Genomic DNA, 17,369 nt, shown 5'->3' on the forward strand with positions numbered 1-17,369 from the left:
GAGGTTATAATAATCTAATTCCAGTTTTGGAAACATAGCATGTTCAATAGGGTTTAGATCAGTCTTGTCTTGTTGAGCCTGTTGTTGTTCTGAAACCAATAATGTTCTTGGTTTATGTTGATCTTTCTCATTTTTTGTGGTTGCTCCACTTCATGATCAAACCTCTCAGCTTCACTCTAATGTGAACTTTCATTTGCTACCTTGGTTAAGGACTTATATAGATCAGCCTAATGAAATTTAACATCTATTGATGATACATCTTCTACTTTCAAGACACCATATCGTATAACCTTTTATACCACTTGGATATCCAACAAAGTACCATTTCGTGGCTCGAGGAATTAGTTTCCCTTCATTTACATGATAGTATGCAACACATTCAAATACTTTTAGGTGACTGTAATTAGCAACATGTCTAGTCCATATTTCTTGAGGAATTTTGAGTTCAATTGCAGTTGAAGGACTCAAATTTTTCAAATAACAGGCTGTACGGACTGTTTATCCCCAAAATTATGCAAGCATGCTTGTATTTGACATGACACATCTCATTCTTTCAAGCATGGTTCTATTCATCCTTTCAGCCAGGCCATTTTGTTGAGGTGTGTGTCTTACAGTCTTATGTATGTTCACACCATGAGTTTTGCAAAAACTAGTGAACTCCTCACTGCAAAATTCAAGACCATCGTTTGTCCTTAAGGTCTTAATCCTCTTATCAATTCTTTTTTCAACCATACATTTCCAATCTTTAAACGTTTTGAATGCTTCATCCATACTTTTCAACAAATAAGTCCATACTTTCTTACTATAATCATCAAGAAATGTAATGAATTACTTGTTGCCTCCATGTGAAGCAATTTTTGCAGGGTCCCAAAGATCATCGTGAACATATTATATAATTCATTCTGAGCAACGTTTCCCTGAAGAGAACTTGACCCTATGCATCTTTCCATACACGAAATGCGATTTCACCTCTCAAACACTCTCAAGTAGGGGTGGGAATAGGTCAGGTCAGGCTTTGAAAGATCTGAGTCTGGCCTACAATTAACTTTTTTTAGGCCTACGGCCTATCATAGATTTATTTCTCGGCCTGACCTGACCTTTTTAAAAGTTTGGTCTAGCCTAAAAGCCTATTTAAAAGCCTTATTAACATTAAAACATTTAAATGATATATTTTACATTTTTTAAATAGACTAAACTATGCATTTATGTAAAAAGAAAAATAATAAAATTATAATCAAATCTAATAAAATAATAACTAACAAGTCTGCACTGCAACAACCTTCCAAGAAAACAGAAAACAAAATGAATGCATAATTAGTCCTTATACACATATCAAGCTACATGTACTATCCATAACAATTTATATAATGTTCTACCCATACCACATGATGTTCTCCACATACCAATACCAATGTACATATCTATATATATTAAACAAAAAATGATTTTTCTAACAAAATGATTTTAAAAAAATCTGAAACAAACACAATTTAAACCCTAAAAATGATATTTGGTTTAAAAGAATAGGATTTTTTTTCCTAAAACAAATGCACCCATTATTATCTCTCAAACAAATATGGAACAACTACTGAGTGATTGTCTAATTGAACGACTATCGAATATGAAACGAATATGAAATGACTACTGAGTATTACCTAATTGATAGACTTTAAAATATAAAATAATATTATTAATAAATAGTAATAAAAAATAACATTAATAAATAATAAAATATATATAGGCCGACCTTTCAGGCCTAATAGACAAACCAACAAACCAGAAAAACCATTAAAGTAGAAAAACAAATAAATCAGGAGAAAAAAAAAAAGTTTCAGTAAACTATAATTAATCAATTCAGTAAACATAAATAGAAAACCAAAAAAGTCAATAAGATAATCCGTAAATTCATTACATTAAACAATAATCGTTCACAAAATAAATTTGAAAACCAAAATCCATATAGTGTTCATCCAAAAACCAGAATCCATATAGTGTTCATCCAAATTAGGGATCTTTTAGTTAATTTGAATAGTTTATAGACTAAATTCGGGAAATAGTATTAGTTTAGAGATTAAATAGACTATTTATATTTATTTATATTGAGTACATGAATGGAAGGATTCAAATCTTTATTGGATTGAGAATGACATATTATCAAAGAAGAATCAAGCTTCCATATTGCCTTGCAAAAGTTGATACTAAACTTTTTTATTTTTTTTACTAATATGAAACTTTATTAAAATAATAGAAAAAGATAAATTATTATTAATAACAATGACACTTACAAAATTGAACTATATTCATTTCAAATTATAATATCAAGTTTTTATTAATAAACTGCCATTACGAGAACAACACTAATAAAACTTGATAAATGATACAATTATTATGACACAACATTTTACATACGGTGGTGGATAACATATAATTGATTCAAACAATATATTTATGTGCATGAGACCTTTGGAACAGTGGATTCAATTGTTCCTTGAAGATTTTGACAAAAAGCATTGACCTTTTTTTCCTTTTGAGAAGAAACAATTAATGTTAATTTGATCCATTACAATATTGGAACAACCCAATGAGCTGCAATCTAGTTTAATAGCTATGTCACTAGCTGAAGTTCCATCAATTCCATGGTATGTTACTTCACTCACTTCCACGTATGAATCCTATATTAATTTCCACAAAATTCAAAGCATAAATATAATTAAAAATATTATTGTAGATGTAATAGATTATTATAGTAGAAATGAAGTATTTATATATGTGTACCTTTTCATTTGCATTTGCACCTTTAACGCCATAGTGTTGGTCTATAATTATTGGGTTGCTTACATTTTGAAGATATATTTGGTCAAAAGTAATCTTTCTAGCATAACCTGATCCACCCTGCAAAAAAATAAAAATATAAAAAATTAAAAACTAAGAGATGATTATTATGAAAAAAAAATGATTTTTTTAATCGTAGTTCCCATAAAATAAAATGAAAAAAAAAATAAGCTTGAAAAAAACATAAAAAGGAAACACAGGAATAGGTTTTTGGAATTATTTTGTAAGTTTTATAGCTAGATCAATATTTTCCTTTTTTTTATGCATGTTTAATTTTCATACTTTTACTAATTTACATATGAGTCAGTATATTTGTTAATGTATGGAACTAAAATAAAGTAAATTAAAAATGTCTACTTACATAATTATACTATTTGATTTAGAAAAAAAGTGAAGAAATAAGCTTCAAAATTATAATTAGTAGAGTAGATGTTTAAATATAGCATAATTTCAACTCACAAGAAATGTCTTGATTCTTGCTCCATTTGTGGTTCCAATAAAAGTACAATTATGTACATGAACTTCTTCAACTGTCTCATAAGAGTGATCTTTACCAAGACCAATGCTGAGTAATTCACAAATTTTTCATTATAATTTATCAGATGTCATAATTCAAATACAATATATATATATATATATAACAAGTGTGAATGGACTCAAAAATATAACAATAACAAATGTGATAATTAGTTTTCACTTTTCAAATGCTAAGTGTTTGATGATCAACTCTTTCAATGTTCCAACTCTTAATTTCCATATATATATATTATCAATATAAAACTGTTGTATATTGACATCTAATAAAAACACTACGATATATAATTATGTTATGCTACTGATTTCAAATTACTCTTGCTAAAACTGGAGCGGCATAGCAAAATAGTAATTTGATTTACATTTACCATTCATATAATTAAAATTTCACACACACACATATAAATTTCAAACACACATAAATTTTTTAAAATTTTAATTAACCATCTGATTTTTAATTTTTAAGGTACATAAATCCTAGTAATTTGAAAATATAGTCGAGAGATAAGTAATATTTAATCGAACATTGTTCCAACTTATAGAAGAGTTTGGTCTTGAATTCTCTCAATTGAATCTTTCTTAATTTCCTGGATTCATTATCCACTTGATAAATTCAACAAGTTGGTTAAAACTAAAATTGAATTAAGTTTACATAAAATTAAAATACAAATTATATATAAAATAACCTTATTCCATGGCCTGGTCCACAAACAAGACGAGTAGCATTGATGTACGAGGAGCCACCATTGATCGCAATACAATCATCACCTATTGAGACAATTCATATTAAAATTTCTCATATATACTAGGTAATTATTTTAAGATTGATGATCTTTTGCTATAAAATGAAATATTAAGTACACATTTGAAATAACAATTTTAAGTACACTCACACTATGTATGTAGGTATTTTTCATATATATTTTCTTCTTTTATATAATGGTTTTTATTTTTCTTGTCTTTGGATTAAAATACTTTTACAATTTATATGTCTCATATTATTATAAAAGTATTTTCTTTACATATCCGTCATTGCAAAAATATATTAAATAAGAGTCTACTAATATTTTGTCATAACGGTTAATGAGTCTAATAATATTTGGCCATTTCATTGAATTATAATACTTATACATATATATTAAACTCGTACTAAATTACAAAAAATTGTAAAATAAAAATAAACTTTTTTTTATAAAGAAATATGAACTTTTGTTACCTGTACTAATAAACCGGAGAATGTTGCACCATTGCAACCATTTATGGCTATATGCGCTCCTGCACTATTACTCACCCTCAGGTTATTAACTGTAAGATTATTGCAATGATTGAAATATACGGCCTGTAACATCAACATGAGTGAAAAAAATGATTAAAATATATTATTAATTTTTAGGGTTTTTATATTAACAGTAAAAATATTTTTTGTTTGCAATTAATAATAAAAATAATTTTCTTGAACATTTTTACTATATACCCGACAATTATAAATTAATCATATGATTTCTCATAAGCAACTCAAAGAAGTTTTCACTTTTATAACCGAAAACAAATTGAATTTTTTTTTTTAAAATGAAACATTTCTCTTATAAAATGATTTGAAACAATTCTCTTGGACCTTACTACAATATTATTGAATTTTTTATTTTTCGATGATAATATAGATATATTTTGTAAACTCATATATGCGTGCATTGCTAGCTTAATACTTTTAAAAAGGTAATCAAATAATACATATTTAAACAATAATGATTTAGTTTATGATTTATTCAATGTCAATATATAAACAAATTAATTAACATAAATTAGGTGTAGAATAATCATACTATAGGTCGAGCACAACTTCTGCATTCCCACCAAGTAGAACCATAGCCGTCAATACTTCCACTATTATGACCATCAATTGTGAGACCGTTTACAGATGTGATCCTAATCCAATATGACTTATCCTTTAATGCTTCCTTAGAAGGTGCAATTATGTTCCCTTCAAGCTACAACATGAGAGGAGTCCAAAATAAATTCATAAAAATGTATAATAATGCTTAATTACAAAAAAAAAAAAAAAAGGTATTCAAACAACAATAGATTGGGGATTGAATCTCTTGTTGTAGCTGTCCGCGAACATCTTTAAATCTAAAGGAATATGGAGTGCATGGTGTATCGTTACTCATTACATTTACTATAGAATATATGTCTCATTCATTTATCTACTATATTACAACATATTTTTGACCTATTCAAACTAATTCAAACAAGAGAAAGATAATTAATTTTATTTAATTTTCATCAACGATTGAATAAATTAAGAATATTAATTTTGCTTCTAAATTATACACATATATATAAGAGAAGTTTGATAATATATATATATATATATATGAGATGTTAATTAACTATAGCTATATATATTACCTGTATGGTGATACTCGTGGCCTTGCAAGGACCTGTGAATATTAAATTGTTTACTAAGAATGATAGTCTTGGTGGTATAACTAGTGTTGCTGCCCCTTGTGCTTCGCACGTACTATTCCATGCCGTTAAAAATGCCTACAATCAATTCATTAAAAAATAATAGAAGATAAAGTTTATTAAAATTAAAAGGACAAGAGATAATTCATTAAAAAATATATACTTGTGAATCGTCCGATTTGCCATCACCACGAGCACTATATTGCATCACATTATATATATTATTGTTTCTATCAACTAGATTCCACCTCGTACATAGACAAGTTGAAACAAAACTAAGAGCCAAAATTAAGGTGATTATTAATTGCATGTTTGACACAATGAAACCTTTGCTAGAGGATTTTTTTTTTTAAAATAAAAAATGAATACCCTTGGAAAATAGGATTAAGGATTGCTATGGTGATTTGTGATGGAAGCTAGTAGTGGTGTAGGGGTTAAATAGAGTTACGTGAAAGATATAATTAATTAGGATTAAGGAATAGGTAAAAATTCAAAAAAGTAAACATGCAAAATCTTTGAAAATACTATCTCTAACGAAAAACAGTGAATAGTTAATGTCTTAGTGTATGACTTTTATTCAATAATTTCCCTTTAAATGAGATTTTTTGGTATAAATAAATCAAATACATGCAAGTATGGAATATAACTCTCTTCAATATCTTACTAGTTTAGATAGAAAAAACTCATATATATCATTACATAATTCTTACAGACTCTTTTGACTTTGTCAAGGTAGAGAGATGCAACACTAGCAATGTTAGAACTAAATCAATGTCTTCATAATCTAAAATCAATTAAACTTCTCAATCTTTTTTTTTTGTCCAACTCTAAACCAAACTTTTATATATATATATATATATATATATATATATATATATTTGAATTTTGCCACATTTAGGTTTGCATGGTTTTTCGTTACATTTGTTTATTTTTCTTTTCATTTATTTGATGGGTGATTATTTGTTTAAAACATTACCTTTTTTAAATAAAAAATGAATACCCTTGGAAAATAGGATTAAGGATTGCTATGGTGATTTGTGATGGAAGCTAGTAGTGGTGTAGGGGTTAAATAGAGTTACGTGAAAGATATAATTAATTAGGATTAAGGAATAGGTAAAAATTCAAAAAAGTAAACATGCAAAATCTTTGAAAATACTATCTCTAACGAAAAACAATGAATAGTTAATGTCTTAGTGTATGACTTTTTATTCAATAATTTCCCTTTAAATGAGATTTTTTGGTATAAATAAATCAAATACATGCAAGTATGGAATATAACTCTTCAATATCTTACTAGTTTAGATAGAAAAAACTCATATATATCATTACATAATTCTTACAGATTCTTTTGACTTTGTCAAGGTAGAGAGATGCAACACTAGCAATGTTAGAACTAAATCAATGTCTTGATAATCTATAAAATCAATTAAATTTGTCAATCTTTTTTCTATGTCCAACTCTAAACCAAACTTTTATATATATATATCAATTTCACGTTGGTATTTAACTTTTGAATTTTGCCACATACTTTTATTTTATAGGACTCTAATTTAATTGAAATAGGTTTGCATGGTTTTTCGTTACATTTGTTTATTTTTCTTTTCATTTATTTGATGGGTGATTATTTGTTTAAAACATTACCAAAAAAATATAATTTAATATTGACCAATATTTAATATTTTTTGGTACACTCATTTTACGAGTTAAGAAATATATAAGATTCTCATAACACTATTATAAGGAAATTAACACAACTTAAAAGTATACCTCAAGTAGTTTTTATATATATGATATAAATATTATTTGATAATTTAAATATTGTACTTTTAAAAATATTTCTTAATTGATGGTGAAAAAAAATGTATTTTATTCATCCATTTTTTATAAATAACAATTTTAAACTATGAAGATACAATGTCATGCAGGGCTAAAGGGTGGTTTTCTTGTCGAAAGGAACATTGCAGCTAAAAAAATATGGATGGATGAATTAAAGTTTGGCTTAGATTAGGATTTAAAGCATGTAAGATTGTAGTTAGGGATGGGAATAGGCCAGGCCGTCCGACAGGGGCCTATGGCTTGGCCTACTTATGGCCTGGCCTGGCCTGGCCTGTTTAATAAAAAGGTCAGGCTTAGGCTATTTTTAAAGCCTATTTATATAAATAGGCCAGGCTCAGACTTGTAAAAAAGTCTATTAGGTCTGACATGCCGGCCTATATATATTTTATATGTATTCCATTCTCTATTTTTTCTTCTTCTAATTTCCATTGCACTCACTCCAACAAACATGTATGAAAACAACATATTTTTTTTTATAAAAATCGATATTATTTATTTGTTACTTTATATTTTATAAAAACCAATACTATTTATTTGTTATCTTTATATACATTATTAGTATATAAATTTAGAAACCCTAGTTTATTATTACTGAATATGAGTTTGTTTGAGAGGTAATATTCCGAGTTGTTTGAGATGATTTGTTTAGAGGTAATATTCTGAGTTGCTTGAGAGGTAATAATAGGTGCGTTTGTTTCAATAAAAAATTTATTCTTTTAAACCAAAAACTATTTTTTTAGGGTTTAAAAGGTATTTGTTATATATTTTAAAAAAATTATTTTGTTAGAAAAATCATTTTTTTATTTAATATATATATACATATACACATTAGTATTGGTATGTGGAGAATCATATAAATCGATATGTGTAGAGCATCATGTAGCTATAGATAATTGTTTATTTATTACCTTTATATATATATATTATTACTAAATATGATGTTGCACGAGAGGATTTGTTTTAGAGGTAATAATCTGAGTTTGTTTGAGAGATAATAATGGATGCGTTTGTTTTAATAAAAAATTTATTCTTTTAAACCAAAAATCATTTTTTAGGGTTTAAAGGGTGTTTGTTTCATTTTTTTTTTAAATTATTTTGTTAGAAAAATTATTTTTAATGTGAATAAGGCTTTTAAATAGGCTTACAGGCCAGGCCATGATAGACCGTAGGCCAGGCTTAGGCCGAAAAAAAAGCCTATCATAGGCCGTAGGCCAGGCTTAGGCCTCAAAAATTCATCGTAGGCCAGGCTTAGGCCTTTCAAAGCCTGGCCTGGTCTGGCCTATTCCCACCCCTAATTGTAGTAGGTGGGTAATGTTTGCAGGACGTCCATATTTCTATAAAAAGGTGTAACACCCGAAAACATATAATATATTATTATTTTTAATTAAATATGATTTTAAAGAATTAATTTGATGTTAAAATTATTTTAAAATATATATTGATAATTTTTTTAATTAATTTTCTTTATTTTTGTGTATCTCGTGGTATGATAATTTTATATATATTTGATTTAATGAATAATATAAATTATAAATATTTTATTTTATTTATTTAAAAATAATAGTATTTTAATTTGTGTTTTAGAGAATCAGATTTTAGATGATTTTTCGGGCATATGTTCATTGATAATTATTAGGATATTGTCATCTATGTTTGAATAAATGATAATTTTTCATATATTCATATTTTAATTATTTATAATAATTTTTTATTTTAATTAACTATTTTATAAATAATTATTTTAAATATATTGTGAATAGTTTAGAGTATTTATTTTTATTATTAAAGAATTAACATATAGTCTATTTTGTAAAATATTGATCTTAAAATGTAATAATATTTTGGAAAAATAGTATTTTATTTGTGAGTGAATAAATTAAAAAGATAAAATAAAATGTGTACGGGCTAGGCCCATGAGTGAAAAGTATAGTTAATTAAAATAATAATAATAATAATAATAATAATAATAATAATAATAATAATAATAATAATAATAATAATAATAATAATAATAATAATAATAAACAAAGAGTATTGTAGCATACATCCGAATAGATAAAGAGGCAGACCAAGCCGCCGCAAGAGAGAAACAAAAATGAAGAAAATAAATTCGGACGATCGATTTATGTTCTGAAATTTTTCTCTCTTTTTTCTCTTAAAATGCAGTATGTTCTTCTCCACATTGAATATGTCATTTTTTAAAACACTTTTCAAGAATTTTAGTCATTCTAATTTTCGAATAAAATCTTCAATTTCTCCTTTTATGAATTTCAATCTTTTGCATTGTTCTTCTTCATTGTAAGCCTGATTTGAGTGAAACTAACGTCGAAACAACTTTGTAAATTGTGGTTATATTATTCATCAATTATTTTTTGCTTTCTGACGAAGAGCCAAAGGAACGAAAGTTTTTTGCATGCAGACTCAGATTAGCATGTGAAAGTGTCAAAATAAGGTAAGAAATGAGAGAATTTTTTAATTTAGTAGTACAATATAATTGAGAGACAACCTTATTTCCAAACGATTCATCAAATTAATTAATATGCAAATTTAGAAATTATGAGATTAAAATATGGAATATAAAATATTTATAAGTTTTGATTGATTTAATTTTCTATGAATGTGGAGTATTTGATATTATGATGATATTAGATTTTGAATAAATTTTCTACCTAGGTTTGACTTGATGAGTTTATGTGATGATACAACGTGGATGCATCATGTGATATCAATTCATGTGATGTGATGATAAAACATAGATGTATTATGTGATATATGTTTATGTGATGTGATTATAAAACTTAGATGCATTGTGTGATATGAGTTTATATGATGATGATGTTATATTGAATATTTTGATGTCATGAATTTGTGATTAGTATATGAATGTCACCCTATAGTTGATAAAATAGTGGTGTTTCCACCTATGTTAAAGATGATGCTCTTAATGGAGTGAGTAGTCTAGATCATCGAGGGGAGAAATTAGATGTTAGTAGTACACTACAAGAAAACACTTATTTTGTGGCCAACTTTACAAATATTTTGTAGCTGAAAAAAACTCTCACAAATTACTAACCGAAAAAGCTCTCACAAATACTAAAATTCAAATTGGTCGTTATTTGTGAATGAAAAAAGTCCTCACAAAAGACTACAAGTTCAGCTGAATTTTGTGGCTGCCTAAGCCCTCACAAAATCATAACGTTGTCATTTTGTGAGGGCTTAGGCCACCACAAAATTCAGTTGAAATTGTAGTCCTTTGTGAGAGCTTTCTCAACCAAAAAATCACCCCTTTATAAAAGTAAAGGCCGCCACAAAGGCAAACCATTTGTGACCGCCCAAGCCGCCACAAAAACACTGGACCGTTATACTTTGTGGCTGCAAAGGCTGCCACAAATGCCGAATTACACGTTGCCCGTTGTGGCTGCTTAGGCAACAACAAATGCTTTAGTTACCGTTGGATTTTGTGGCTGCTTTGGCCGCCACAAAGGTCAAGATTTTTCTATAAATATCACTCTTCTTATCCTTTTTCATTTCTACCTTCTCTCTAAGCTTTTTTTTTAAATTTTCTCTCCACCTTCTCTCTACAAATATTATTTCTCCAAGCTTTTTTCTCTACATTTTAGTAAGTTGTTATTTTATATTTTGTTTTTTAATTTTATTTTTGATTTGAAGTTATTTATTTAATGAATATTATTTAATTTTTATTTTGACAGTGGTGTTATTGTGTTTGCTTCAAAGAGTTCTCAGTTATATGAAAGCTTCAAGTCAGACATTACCCAACATCAAGTTAGTATTTAATACATTTTAAATATAGAGTAGTAAAATATGTGATATTATAAATATAAGATATTTTTATATTATTTTTAAAATATGTAAAAAGCTCGTCATTCGAAATGTTAGTAGATTTGTTTTTAAAAAAAATAAAAATTATGTTGTTTACATAATATATGATAAATAAAAATTTGAAACACATGTAAAACTTATTGATTTTAATATAACTATTTTTAAAAAAACATTATTAAAATTGATGATATTAATATTTGTTGAGTTCGTACAATAAATTTATATACTTTAACGATCTCTATTTTTGTTTATAAGGATTTATTTTATGAAAAATTTCATTAAACATCATTTAAAATTTTATTTTGATTTATATTTATAGACTCTATAATGATTTATTATATTGTTTGTAAATGCTCCCCTGATTGACATATAAAATATGTCATAATTTATATATAATGCTTTTGAAAAATAAAACAATATATATATATAGACACACACACACACACGTATATAGATATAGACCGTATTTGGATGTACGATAGAAATTTTTCTGAAAGGAAGGGTCTTAAACAACATTTTGCTAACTAGGTTGAAGACATTCTCAATTTTGCGAGAGTGCAGAAAATTGTCGAAGATGAAGGGTGGATGAAATGCCCATGTTGTTTATGTCGATGTAGACGGTTTAAGAGTGAAGATGAAATAAGAGTGCATTTATATGAAGATGGATTTATACCTAACTAGTGGATTTGGACTAATCATGGGGAAGAGTCCCCGACGGCACCTAATACTAATACACGTGTGGAGAATAACATAAGTCCTTTAAGTAGTACTAACATGTTAGGTGTATATTATTATAACTATCAACACTTTGAGGTGATGAATGATATGATTTCGGATGCTGTTGGGGTTAATGTGTCATTCAATGAAGATCAATATGACGATACCGATGGACTTCCAAATGAAGAAGCTCAGAGATTTAGGGTTTAGGGTGCAAAAGAAAATTAGGCATGTCACTTGTCAAATGTACGAGTCATCTCCAAATAACAAACACGGAACAAATAGATATGCATATATAGTTATTACAGAAAAATATAACTAAATCATATACTTCATTTAACAATTAAAATCACAAAGCACCAAATATACCAATCAAACATAATACACAAATCTTATTTGTTAGACTATATGTCAATGCGTGATTCCAGAATATCACCATCCTGTAGAGCAAAGAGTCCCACCATTGGACAATGTCCCACCGTTGGACAAATGCTCTTCAGAGTTTCATGTTCAGTACCCACCGTTGAGTATTTTTCTGAATCACATTGCCTTTTCAAGGAACTGTCGTCACGTACTAGCGACTAGGTTCAGACCACCAATGCATGCATGAAAGTCATCACCTCAGTTAGTAAAACAATAGACCACTCAGCCAGAGCGTCCAAAACCATTCAACCTTATCCTAAATCAACCTGGTTTAGACACAAAGTCATCACCTTGAATAACCATCCAATACCAATCAAAATACACAAATTGCTTAATCTCATAATATCACTCATAAACATATAATTCATATAACACTCATATTTTGAAGATAGCATACAAACAAAACCAATACATAACATCACAATACATTTATATGATATAATTCAAGTAGAAAAATAAATGGAGTGATGCTCTTACCGTTAACAAAGTTGTTTTTAGAATTGTGTGCCACAAACTCTTGTTCAACTCGGTTCACACCTTCAAATAAATAGTAATTAACTTAGCATTTAATTGTCTTTCAACTGCTAACTCCTCATACAAAGTTTGAGTTTAATTTAAGATTTAGACAAACTCTCTTAAAACAACCAAATTATTATTATTATTATTATTATTATTATTATTATTATTATTATTATTATTATTATTATTATTTTATAAATCAACATTACACAATTGTCTCATAAAAATCATAATTTTAACTTTCTAAAAGAGATAACTATAACAACAACTTTCAACACATTTAGCTTCCCTTCATTTACATGATAATATGCAACACATCCAAATACTTTTAGGTGACTGTACTTCGAAACATGTCTAGTCCATATTTCTTGAGGAGTTTTGAGTTCCATTGCAGTTGAAGGACTCAAATTTTTCAAATAACAGGTTGTATGGATTATTTATCCCCAAAATTGTGCAAGCATGCTTGTATTTGACATGACGCATCTCATTCTTTCAAGCATGTTTCTATTCATCCTTTCAGCCAGGCCATTTTGTTGAGGTGTGTATCTTACAGTCCTATGTATGTTCACACCATGAGTTTTGCAAAAACTAGTGAACTCCTCACTGCAAAATTCAAGACCATCGTTTGTCCTTAAGGTCTTAATCCCCTTATCAATTTTGTTTTCAACCATACATTTCCAATCTTTAAAGGTTTTTAATGCTTCATCAATACTTTTCAACAAATAAGTCCATACTTTCTTACTATAATCATCAAGAAATGTAAGGAAGTACTTGTTGCCTCCATGTGAAGCAATTTTTGCAGGGTCCCAAAGATCACCGTGAACATATTCCATAATTCATTTTGAGCAATGTTTCCCTGTAGAGAACTTGACCCTATGCATCTTTCCATACACAAAATGGTCACAAAATTCAAGATCACTAATCTTGTCCCCACCTAGCATGCCTTGTCTGTCCCGAACATGCATTCCTTTTAAACTTACATGTCTCAACCTTTGATGCCACATCCTGACTTTGTTTGATGCTTGGACTACCACTGTTGTCATTCCTATCACTGCTTGACTATTGAGAAGGTAGATACCATGATCCATTGTTCCTTATGATTACAAATGATGCTTTTATGACAAAATATTTATGGTTGCTTCTTCAAGCTTTAGCTTGATTGAGCCAAATACCTGTTGTTGAGGTCTCCTTTAACACTTCCCTCATAACCTTGTCTCCAACACTCAAGATTAAATCACTATGAGCCTTGTTTGTGATATCCTTTTTCTTTTTTTTTTGGAAGTGTGGATGTCATGTCTTTCTCTCCTCCCAGTGCTTCTGAAAAACCTTGTTGAACCAACAATGCTTTCATCTTGAAACTCCACAACCCAAAATCATTATTTCCACCGAAATTTTCAAGTACATACTTTGTTGATGTCATATTTTCTTTGAACCAAATACACCCACTCTCTTGATACCAGTTGTTGTTAAAAACAGAGATCAATCAATCACTAAACCAAGAATATTCTTGGTTTCATATCAGATATTAATTGAAAATTAAAACAGAGATTGATTAGATTGCAAAATGGAAAACGTTCTTCGTTTTCTGTCAAACAGAATTAAGCATTTTAATGCTAAAATGAACACACACAATTGTTAACCCAATCCAGAGATAAACTCCTATGTTTGGGGCCTGGATCTGACTTTGAATTATCACAAATATGAGATGAAATGATTACAATGTTTTGCAACACTTATGCTGCCAGTTTTCTGCACTTTCTTGACTAAAACTACAACTTGCTTTCTATTTAGTTCTCTATCTCACTCAACATTGCTTGTTTTGACTTATATATATACAAGTTGTTTACAATTTAGGAGTAACAAACAAAAGTAGTTACAACTAACTAACTGAAAACTAACTACCCAATACAGATTGTATCTCTAAAGGCTTCTAATTTAGTACTGCGTATTACAGTTTTCGTAGATGAAAAGGTATGGTTCTTAATTTGTTTGTCATATATGTTTAATATATAGTATTTTCTTTTTTGACAAGAATAATATATAGCATTATTCAAGGTTCATAATTTGTCAGTTTTGAATTTCACTAAATATTTTTATTTCACAAAAATCTTTGTTTTTTTAAAGGAGTTTTATGTATTTCATATCAAATTTTCGTGTCAGTAAAAACGCTGGTTTATGTGACAAACATTCATATAAAACTTTCATGTAAGTAAATTCCCAAACAAAGCCTTAGTGAAGAGTGTTCGCTCATATTAGACTTTGGGAATGTGTGGATCCCTTATTTATATAGATGATTCTTTAAAACATAATTGTTTTAGCTTTCTAAATATGTACAAAATTTCATACAAGTTCATTTTCACAAATGCCAAAGATGTTACAGAGCATGCATTTTTGTTTAGGATTTCTTTTTTAGAATTTTTGAAATTTGAGTTCAAACTTTATAGTAAATAAAAAATGTTAAATATTTAATTTATGTTGGACCGAGAAAGAACACTATTGCGATCAATGGTGGCTCCTCGTACATCAATGCTACACGTCTTGTTTGTGGACCAGGCCATGGAATGAGGCTATTTTATATATAATTTGTATTTTAATTTTATGTAAACTTAATTCAATTTTAGTTTTAACCAACTTGTTGGATTTATCAAGTGGATAATGAATCCAGGAAATTAAGAAAGAATCAATTGAGAGAATTCAAGACCATACTCTTCTATAAGTTGGAACAATCTTTGATTAAATATTACTTATCTATCGACTATATTTTCAGATTACTAGGATTTATTTACCTTAAAAATTAAAAATCAGATGGTTAATTAAGATTTAAAAAAAATTATGTGTGTTTGAAATTTATACGTGTGTGTGTGAAATTTTAATTATATGAATGGTAAATGTAAATTAAATTACTATTTTGCTATGCCACTCCAGTTTTAGCAAGAGTAATTTGAAATCAGTAGCATAACATAATTACATATCGTAGTGTTTTTTATTAGATGTCAATATAAAACAGTTTTATAATGATAATATATATATATATATATATATATATGGAAATTAAGAGTTGGAACATTGAAAGAGTTGATCATCAAACACTTAGCATTTGAAAAGTGAAAACTAATTATCACATTTGTTATTGTTATATTTTTGAGTCCATTCACACTTGTTATATATATATATTGTATTTGAATTATGACATCTGATAAATTATAATGAAAAATTTGTGAATTACTCAGCATTGGTCTTGGTAAAGATCACTCTTATGAGACAGTTGAAGAAGTTCATGTACATAATTGTACTTTTATTGGAACCACAAATGGAGCAAGAATCAAGACATTTCTTGTGAGTTGAAATTATGCTATATTTAAACATCTACTCTACTAATTATAATTTTGAAGCTTATTTCTTCACTTTTTTTCTAAATCAAATAGTATAATTATGTAAATAGACATTTTTAATTTACTTTATTTTAGTTCCATACATTAACAAATATACTGACTCATATGTAAATTAGTAAAAGTATGAAAATTAAACATGCATAAAAAAAGGAAAATATTGATCTACCTATAAAACTTACAAAATAATTCCAAAAACCTATTCCCGTGTTTCCTTTTTATGTTTTTTTCACGCTTATTTTTTCTTCATTTTATTTTATGGGAACTACGATTAAAAAAGTCATTTTTTTTTCATAATAATCTCTTAGTTTTTAATTTTTTATATTTTAAATTTTTGCAGGGTTGATCAGGTTATGCTAGAAAGATTACTTTTGACCAAATATATTTTCAAAATGTAAGCAACCCAATAATTGACCAACACTACGGCGTTAAAGGTGCAAATGCAAATGAAAAGGTACACATATATAAATTTTTCATTTCTACTAATAATCTGTTACATCTACAAGAATATTTTTAATTATATTTATGCTTTGAATTTGGTGGAAATTATTATAGGATTCATACGTGGAAGTGAGTGAAGTAACATACCGTGGAATTGATGGAACTTCAGCTAGTGACATAGCTATTAAACTAGATTGCAGCTCATTGGGTTGTTCCAATATTGTAATGGATCAAATTAACATTGTTTCTTCTCAAAAGGAAAAAAAGGTCAATGCTTTTTGTCAAAATCTTCAAGGAACAATTGAATCCACTGTTCCAAAGGTCTCATGCACATAAATATATTGTTTGAATCAATTATATGTTATCCACCAC

General features: G+C 27.8%; 2 pseudogenes; one reads left to right on the forward strand and one right to left on the reverse strand.

Moving 5' to 3' along the window:
- Window positions 1-2,361: 2,361 nt before the first annotated feature.
- Window positions 2,362-6,142, reverse strand: LOC101504602 (probable polygalacturonase At3g15720; annotated as a pseudogene).
- An 8,988-nt stretch (window positions 6,143-15,130) lies between these two features.
- LOC113786675 (probable polygalacturonase At3g15720) lies at window positions 15,131-17,341 on the forward strand (annotated as a pseudogene).
- Window positions 17,342-17,369: the final 28 nt, after the last annotated feature.

Source organism: Cicer arietinum, chromosome 5 (genome assembly GCF_000331145.2).
Source record: "Cicer arietinum cultivar CDC Frontier isolate Library 1 chromosome 5, Cicar.CDCFrontier_v2.0, whole genome shotgun sequence".
In the NCBI taxonomy this organism is placed as follows: domain Eukaryota; kingdom Viridiplantae; phylum Streptophyta; class Magnoliopsida; order Fabales; family Fabaceae; genus Cicer; species Cicer arietinum.